Raw genomic sequence first — 10,197 nt, 5'->3', positions numbered from 1 at the left:
ATAGCTCCTCCGTTGTTGCCCTGACAACCCAGATTTTTGTTTTAAGACATATAAATATATTTTTAGTAACTGAACTCATACTTGGGTTGCTTAAAATCAAGCTCAGAAACAGATCAAATGACAACACTTGTTGACTTGATCAGCTTCCCTTCTAATTTGTCAAATGGTAAGGCTTTGCGGCGGAAAACAACATTGTTGCTTTTGGTCAGTGTCAAAGATACTAGGGGAACAAGATGGACCACTCTGTTGAAATCGCCTATACTGAAGTGTAGTACGCAAAGGAGCGTAGCCTCCGCCATTTTAGTAGGCAAAACCCACCGTTAGCTATGCCTCTCGCAGTGTTTTGGGGGAACAGTATGTGTGATGATACCATTAAATTGCAGAGTATATCTCATCTATCAATTCACAGATTTTTGTTACTTTTCTTTTTAAATGTTTCTGCAAGTTTCTGCCTACTAAAATGGCACCATGACATACTACGGTTTTTAGGGTCAAGTGGTCTATCTTGCTCCTCTAGTATCTTTGGTCAGTGTTAAGCGCATGGAAAAAGGTGAAGACTGAGTTGATTGTAATATCGATAGTGTTAGCTGTTGGAGTTTCAGTTTTCCCTGGCGGCAGAAGCTGAAATAAGCGAGTTCGGTATTACAACTGCGCATGCCCAGGTCATGGGCCATTTGGGATAAAAATTCTCGCAAGCTGAGGTACTGTGTGTGTACGGACCTGCATATTCATTTCAATGAGATTTATAAATAAATGTATCCGTCAAATATGTCAGCAGTAGGCCACAACGTACTGCAAGCTGCACAAATCCACAATTGTATCTATGAAAATTATTGACTCAATACAGCACCAGCCTTGAAAACACAAGAATGCCTGGAACGAACCTGTCAATGATCAAATCCCTGGCATCAGCCTGAGTCACAGCCATTCAAATTCAATATTGATTTACACGAATTACAAGTTTTGTGTTGTTAACCAATTTGAGACAGTCCTTACATTCCTATCTAAACAACCTTCCCGGATTGAAGGAAATGAGAAGAATGTGCTGTGTGGGGAATAGGTTGGAAAGTTCAGATTGGATTCGAACAGGTTGGTTAAACTTTCGAGGTGGGTTGGCTTAAATAAAGATGCTGACTCTTTAACCTCTGGGGTTGGTTCCAGTCGGTCAGGGCACACAGTTGGGAGCCGGGGTCTGGTGACCAGGCGGTGATAATTATGAGAATTTGCAGCTATTTGAACCACAGCCAAACTGGAGGCTTCACTCAGGAGTACGTCGCAGCTCCCTAGCTGACGGGACCTGTTCTCGCTCTCTTTGAAGGAGGTGCCGCCCGCCCCAACGAGTGGGCAAACGCGGAGCCAACCCATAATATGAGTGGGAGCATTTTCTCAGTCAGACTTTGTCGACAGTTGGGGTGGGGGATCTGGGAGAGAGAGAGCCGCACAGATGGAACAGTTTAATAACACAACCCATTAAAATCTGCCCGTCGGCCACTTGGCAACCTGGACTGATCTGATCTGACAGCCCTCTCACCAGCTCATTGCATGCCCGATGCTAACACAGAACCTCCACAAAACCTTTGGGCTTCGGGTAGCACCTGCACAAAGAGCCTCTGCTAACAAGCGCTGGCGAACTGTGCTGGTCAACGTGCACTGGGCGAGATGGCTGGGGGAACGCACCGCAACCACCGCAAACTTGGAACAGCACAGACCCTCCACTCAATCTATCCAATACTAAAGGGCAGGCATTTCACAGCTAAATGTCTTATATCGGATTGGCGGCTCCTTCACAGGGCCAACCCTGTACTCAGTTTTCGTTGGAGATGAATCTGTGCCTTAACGGTACATTCACACCGCCTGTAGGTAAAGCATCAGCCCACATCACACTGATACAGTCACTGCCTGCCTGAGATTAAATATATTTTTACACATAAATTATGAATAGAGATAAGAAAATGTTTCAAACACAAGTAATAATTTCTTATTCCAGTGGCAAACACATTAAGGATTAAAGGAAAATAATAAATTCTTTAACTTTTTGAATATCTCATAATTGCAGATTAATGAACTGAACTAGAAATGGGACTGTACAAGTAGTGCGTGAACAGCAGAACAAGAAAGGAAGCTATTGAGTTGAAAGAATTCTAGATTAATTCCTTGGTAGAATAGTTAACAATTTATACACTGTTTATACAGCACTGCAATCGCTTTTTTAAAATCCCGAATGACCTTTGACAAATCCCATGATTCCTTGCATCTATCGAGATACCGAATTCGCTTAATATCCACACTTTTCATGGCAGCTCGGTGGTCAAAAGTTTTGTTACCAAGTAATTAAAACAAAGTTCTTCAATAGTTGATCCATACTTATAAATCTACTGCAACCGAGGACTGCACCCATGGGGTTTGTCAAAGTACTCAAACATGGGCTTCACTTCCTCAGAGGTAGTGCACACACATGCAGCAAACTGAGATAGAATTATGTAGTGTAAGAAGATAACTGCAAATGCTGGTACAAATCGAAGGTATTTATTCACAAAATGCTGGAGTAACTCAGCAGGTCAGGCAGCATCTCGGGAGAGAAGGAAAGGGTTACGTTTCGGGTCGAGACTCTTCTTCAGACTGATGTCAGGGGGGCGGGACAAAGGAAGGAAACAGGTGGAGACAGGAAGACATAGGGAGATCTGGGAAGGAGGAGGGGACGGGAGGGACAGAGGAACTATCTAAAGTTGGAGAAGTCGATGTTCATACTGCTGGGCTGCAAACTGCCCAGGCGAAACATGAGGTACTGTTCCTCCAATTTCCGGTGGGCCTCACTATGGCACTGGAGGAGGCCCATGACAGAAAGGTCAGACTGGGAATGGGAGTTGAAATGCTCGGCCACCGGGACATCAGTTTGGTTAATGCGGACCGAGCGCAGGTGTTCAGCGAAGCGATCGCCGAGCCTGCGCTTGGTTTCGCCGATGTAAATAAGTTGACATCCAGAGCAGCGGATGCAATAGATGAGGTTGGAGGAGGTGCAGGTGAACCTTTGTCTCACCTGGAAAGACTGTTTGGGTCCTTGGATGGAGTTGAGGGGGGAGGTAAAGGGACAGGTGTTGCATCTCGTGCGGTTGCAAGGGAAAGTGCCCGGGGTTGGGGTGGCTTGAGTAGCAAGGGACGAGTGGACCAGGGAGTTACGGAGGGAACGGTCTCTGCGGAACGCAGAGAGAGGAGGGGATGGGAAGATATGGCCAGTGGTGGGGTCCCGATGTAGGTGACGGAAATGTTGGTGGATGATTTGTTGGATCCGCTGGCTGGTGGGGTGGAAGATGAGAACGAGGGGGATTCTGTCCATGTTGCGAGTGGGGGGAGGGGGAGCAAGAGCGGAGCAGCGGGATGCAGAAGAGACCCTAGTGAGAGCCTCATCTATATTGGAGGAGGGGAAGCCCCGTTTCCTGAAGAACGAGGACATCTCTGAAGCCCTAGTGTGAAACACCTCATCCCGGGCGCAGATGCGGCGTAGACGGAGGAATTGGGAGTAGGGGATAGACTTTTTGCAGGGGACCGGGTAGGAAGAAGTGTAGTCCAGATAGCTGTGCGAGTCAGTGGGTTTATAGTAAATGTCCGTCACTAGTCTGTCTCCTGTGATGGAGATGGTGAGGTCCAGAAAGGGAGGGAGATGTCGGAGATAGTCCAGGTATATTTAAGGGCAGGATGGAAATTGGAGGTGAAGTGTATGAAGTTAGTGAGTTCTGCATGGGTACAAGAGGTAGCACCAATGCAGTCATCGATGTAGCGGAGGTAGAGTACGGGGATGGGGCAGGTGTACGCCCCGAAACAGGGATTGTTCGCCACATCTGCTTTCTTGGGACTTGCCTGTGCCTCCATCTTCTGCCTCGTGGTTTCCAGCTCCATTTCCAGACCTCCCAATTCGGACCCAACCCGGACTACCGGCTCCAACAGTCCATCTGCCACTTTTCTGAACATTTTGCCTTTCCGAGTCCTGCGTTGTACCCTGGCGTTGCACCAGCAGGCCCTCGCTCTGACTCTCCCACAGCTCCGGGCCTCACTAACCCACACCTGCAAAGGGCCCCAACTGTACCATTCTTCGCCGGATCCGCGCCCTCAACACTCGATTCCTCACCTACCTGGACTCCACCAAGGCTCGCAAACTCACCCGCCTCCAGACGGCTGCCTCCACCGACACTCCTCGGCAACGACTCGACCGCCCGCAGGCCCGCAACTCCACCGCTGCTCCGCACCTCCGGCCCGCACACCACGAGGCAGAGTCCCGCGACGCCATTGCTGCCACCAGGTGCAGTACTGCTCCTCACCGCCTCCCCGGGGCCACCACCGCCGACTGCCGAGGCCTACATGAGGCCGCCGACCTCCACCGCCTCCCCGGGCCGCAGACTGCCGAGGCCTACCTGGGGCCGCCGACTGCCGAGGCCTACCTGGGGCCGCCGACTGCCGAGGCATACCTGAGGCTGCCGCCGCTGACCTCCACCGCCTCCCCTGGGCCGCTGTGACCACCGCCGACCTCCACCGCCTCCCCGGGGCCGTTGCTGCCGACGTCCAAGGCCCACCTGAGGCTTTCACCGCCACTGCCGCCGACCTCCACCGCCCCCCCAGAGTCGCCACTGCCGACTGCCGAGGTCTACCTGAGGCCGCTGCCGTCCACTGCCTCCCTTGGTCCGCTGCCGCCGACGTAGACATCCGAGGCCTCTTCACCGCCACCCACGCCCTCCCCGGCCATCCGCTGACCGGGCCGACTGCCACTTACCCTGGCTCCAGGTCCCCGCGGGCCTCCCCCAGCGACCGCTTCGACCCACACCGCTCCACCGCCCAGAAGCAGGTCGCAGCCGTCGCTGTACCCGGCCCCCGGGACCAACAACAGGCCGCAGCTCCACCCGGCCCACAGACACCGCGCTGGGCCCACAGCCCCCACCAGGCAGAGCCCTTCAGCACCGCTGGGTCCTACTGCCCACCCCCTATTACAGGTAACCGCAGCAGGGGTTCCACTGGGTCTCCCCCTTCCCCCTCCAGACAGGCGACCCCAAGTACTCACCACATCGGTCCTCATGCCCCCCTCTGCCCTGCTAACCCACCACCCCCTCACCATACATCTCCTCCCCCTCCACCTGCCACCATCCGACCCCAACCCCCACCATTGCAGGGTGTTCACCATCCCCCCTGACCTCCCCCTTGCACAAACCGAACGGTCTGTCCTCAGCAGAGGCCTTACCTTTGTTCCCTCCGCCCCCACATCAACGAGTTCCGCGTCCGCCATGACGTGGAGCTCTTCATCCGCCGCCTCCGCCTCTGAGCCTTTTTCCATGGGAAGGAGTCCTCACCCCCCACTGATGACCCCTTCTCCCATCTCCAATGGACCCCCTCCTCTTGGACCGCCCCGTTTGGCCAACTACCCTCACTAAAACTTTTTATCTCCAACTGCCGGCGTGACATTAACCGCCTCAAATTCTCCACTCCCCTGACTAACTCTAACCTCTCCCCACCTGAACGTGCAGCCCTCCACTCACTCCGCAACAACCCGGACTTAATCATCAAACCCGCTGACAAGGGAGGGGCTGTGGTAGTCTGGCGTGCTGACCTCTACCGAACCGAGGCCAGACGACAACTCTCAGACACCTCTTCCTACCTATCCCTGGACCATGACCCCACCGATAAACACCAGACCTTTATCATCAGCACCATCACGGACCTCACCATCTCCGGCGATCTACCCCCCCAATGCCTCCAAACTCATAGTTCCCCAGCCCCGCACGGCCTGATTCTACCTCCTACCCAAAATCCATAAACAGAACTGTCCCGGCAGACCCATTGTCTCTGCCTGCTCATGCCCCACCGAACTTATCTCCACCTACCTCGACTCCATCCTATCCCCCCTGGTTAATTCCCTCCCCACCTACGTCCAAGACACCTCACACACTCTCCATCTCCTCGATAACTTCCGGTTCCCAGGCCCCCACTCCCTCATCTTTACCATGGATGTCCAGTCACTCTACACTTCCATCCCCCACAAGGATGGTCTCGAAGCCCTCCGTTTCTTCCTCGACCGCAGAACCAGCCAATCCCCATCTACCAACACTCTCCTCCGCCTAGCAGAGCTGGTTCTTACCATCAACAACTTCTCCTTGGACTCCTCCCACTTCCTCCAAACCAGAGGCGTAGCTATGGGCACTCGCATGGGCCCTAGCTACGCCTGCCTCTTTGTCCGGTATGTCGAACGATCCCTGTTCCGGGCGTACATCGGCCCCATCCTGAACTTTACCTCCGCTACATCGACGACTGCATTGGTGCTACCTCTTGTACCCATGCAGAACTCACTAACTTCATACACTTCACCTCCAATTTCCATCCTGCCCTTAAATATACCTGGACTATCTCCGACAACTCCCTCCCGTTTCTGGACCTCACCATCTCCATCACAGGAGACAGACTAGTGATGGACATTTACTACAAACCCACTGACTCACACAGCTATCTGGACTACACTTCTTCCCACCCCGTCCCCTGCAAAAAGTCTATCCCCTACTCCCAATTGCTCCATCTACGCCGCATCTGCGCCCGGGATGAGGTGTTTCACACTAGGGCTTCAGAGATGTCCTCGTTCTTCAGGAAATGGGGCTTCCCCTCCTCCATTATAGATGAGGCTCTCACTAGGGTCTCTTCTACATCCCACAGCTCCGCTCTTGCTCCCCCTCCCCCCACTCGCAACAAGGACAGAATCCCCCTCGTTCTCACCTTCCACCCCACCAGCCAGCGGATCCAACAAATCATCCACCAACATTTCCGTCACCTACAACGGGACCCCACCACTGGCCATATCTTCCCATCCCCTCCCCTCTCTGCGTTCCGCAGAGACCGTTCCCTCCGTAACTCCCTGGTCCACTCGTCCCTTCCTACCCAAACCACCCCAACCCCGGGCACTTTCCCCTGCAACCGCACGAGATGCAACACCTGTCCCTTTACCTCCTCCCTCAACTCCATCCAAGGACCCAAACAGTCTTTCCAGGTGAGACAAAGGTTCACCTGCACCTCCTCCAACCTCATCTATTGCATCCACTGCTCTAGATGTCAACTTATTTACATCGGCGAAACCAAGCGCAGGCTCAGCGATCGCTTCGCTGAACACCTGCGCTCGGTCCACATTAACCAAACTGATCTCCCGGTGGCCGAGCACTTCAACTCCCCCTCCCATTCCCAGTCTGACCTTTCTGTCGTGGGCCTCTTCCAGTGCCATAGTGAGGCCCACCGGAAATTGGAGGAACAGCACCTCATATTTCGCCTGGGCAGTTTGCAGCCCAGTGGTATGAACATCGATTTCTCCAACTTTAGATAGTTCCTCTGTCCCTCCCGTCCCCTCCTCCTTCCCAGATCTCCCTCTATCTTCCTGTCTCCACCTATATCCTTCCTTTGTCCCGCCCCGCTGACATCAGTCTGAAGAAGGGTCTCGACCCGAAACGTCACCCATTCCTTCTCTCCCGAGATGCTGCCTGACCTGCTGAGTTACTCCAGCATTTTGTGATGAGATAGAATTAAGTTTGATTCTGACTTTTCATTCCATCCACTAAAAGTTTCTGCATGAATACTTTGTTCTTTGGGAATCCTGCATGATTACTGTGTTCGCAAGACTCATAATATTTAAAGTTAGAAAATTCATTTGGGTTTTACCACATGCCTTAGCAATGATGAATTATATATTTTAACAGTCTCGTGTCTCCATCGCTACCAAGCAGATGCTTAATGTATATACATTGTTTTCTTTAAAACACTATTTTGAAGAGGCAGACTCTGGCTTGAATTTGTGGATAAAATATCGCACAAATATATTTAACATTTATTCATCAGAAATATTCAGGCTTCATTCCCTTTTCAGTAGGAGGTTTGTTCCAACTGCAGGAACTATAGCTGCATCTTATCACCAGTATTTAACCTCTGATGCATGAACAATTAAAACCAAAATTGTAGAGAATAGTCCAGCTGTCATCTCAGCTGACAAACCAATTGGCTTCCTAACTGTACCGATACCTATATGTTGACTGTGACTTATGTATAAGGACATCTTTGTTTCATTAATCAACCAACAACATTACTCAATACCTCACCATTTAAAAAAAAAACACTCGGCATTGCAGTTATGTGACTAAAGTGGATAACTTCTCATTTTTTCCACATATTATATATGACATGCTCATGTCTACTCCCTTAACTTGTCTATATCTCCTTGAACCCTTTTTATATCCTCCTCACTGAGAATACCACCTAGTTTTGTTTCATTATGTCGAGCCTGGAGGCTCGTTCTTTGTTAAAGAAGTTTATTGCGACAGCAACATTCGATTACAAAGTATAACGAACGAGATTACAGACAACCATTAATTCTAACTGTTCACTTCGAAGAAGTCTCCCAACTGACTGGTTTTGGGCGCCAAAACCACACGTGACGTCGCTGTCCAATCAGCGGGCTCAACTCCCTGGACCAATCTCTACGGTCGCACCCACACGTGACCTTGCCGGCCAATCTGAGGGTTCGACTCCCAGGACTAATCTCTATGGTCGCTACATGACCCCTCCCCCAGAATCCGAGGTACGGAACCTAGCAGGGAGCCGGATTTCATGACCAGAACGAGTAAGGAGAGGGGCTGCCGGTACCACAGGAGCAGGGGGTCCCGGATCGCATGGAACTGCAGGAGGACAGCCCCGCCGAGGCGGTTGGCCGACCAGGACAGGGCTGTCCGGATCCAAGTGCGCAGGTTTGAGCATGGACACCGAGACGAGCTCACTCCTGCCGCCCACATCCAAGGTGAAGGTGACCGTCCCTTTACGCAACACGCGGAACGGGCCATCATAGACCCTCTGCAACGGGGAACGATGGGCATCCCTATGCAGAAACACAAACTCAGTCCTTCAAGGCAGGCGGTTCATGCACCATGAAACACCCATGACGCGAAGTAGGAACCGGAGCCAGGGAACCCACTCGCGCCCGGAGTGATGCCAAAACCGACGGAACCGAGGGCTGCTGACCAGAGGACTCCGGCAGGAAATCCCCGAGCACTCGAAGTGGCGAGCCATATAACAGTTCCGCGGACGAAGCACCGAGATCCTGCTTAGGAGCAGTCCGGATGCCCAAAAGGACCCAGGGAAGTTGGTCTACCCAGTCCGGGCCTTCCAGCCGCGCATTGAGGGCCGCCTTAAGTTGCCAGTGAAACCTCTCCATGAGCCCATTAGCCTGTGGGTGGTACGCCGTGGTCTGCTGCAACCGGGAGCCGTACAGCTCCGCCAGCATGGCCCAAAGGGCAGAGGTGAACTGGGATCCCCTGTCTGTGGTAATGACGGACGGAACATCGAAACGGGCCACCCAATGGAGGGCCAGGGCCCGGGCACAAGAGGCAGCGGAGGTATCGGACAATGGGAAAGCCTCCGGCCACCGGGTGAATCGGTCAACCACCGTGAGCAGATGAGTGTAGCCCTGGGAGGAAGGTAAAGGCCCAACTAAATCAACATGAATGTGGAAAAAACGGACCGCAGGAACCGCAAACTCTTGCACCGGGGGTTGAACATGGTGGTGAACTTTAGCGGTCTGGCAGGGAACGCAGGAACGGGCCCAAGCGGCTACCTGCTTTCGCAGGACATGCCACACAAACCGAGCGGCCACTAAGGCAGAGGTGGAGCGGATGGACAGGTGCGCCAGCCCGTGAATGGCATCAAACACCCGGCGCTGGAGAGAGGCCGGCACCACCGGCCTGGGGCGAAGAAGGGAAACATCACACCAGACTTTTTTACCCGCAGGCCCGCAGGCCACCTGGGCCAACTTCAACCCCGAAGTGGCGGACTGGTATGCCGAGGCGGTGTCTGCCAGGAGCTGTGCCTCCGCAAGCTCCTGGGGATCCACCTCGCAGCCCACCGCTGAAATGGGGGAAACGGCTGGCCGGGACAGGGCGTCAGCAACGGCATTAAGCTTACCCGCGACATGACGGACATCGGTGGTAAACTCTGAGATGGCAGTCAGGTGCCGCTGCTGGCGGGCCGACCATGGGTCGGACAATTTGGAAAAAGCAAAAGTCAACGGTTTGTGGTCCAGTTTGAAAAGTCCGGGAGCAGAGCAAGGACGCCCGTTGGCTGAGAAGACAAGTGAGTGCTAATTACAGTGGAAAAGGCAGTTTAAAAAGAGCGCCAAAAGGACGCTAGTAGTCAGTT

This window comes from Rhinoraja longicauda, chromosome 36 (genome assembly GCF_053455715.1).
Source record: "Rhinoraja longicauda isolate Sanriku21f chromosome 36, sRhiLon1.1, whole genome shotgun sequence".
NCBI lineage: Eukaryota > Metazoa > Chordata > Chondrichthyes > Rajiformes > Arhynchobatidae > Rhinoraja > Rhinoraja longicauda.
This window is presented reverse-complemented; position numbering follows the sequence as displayed.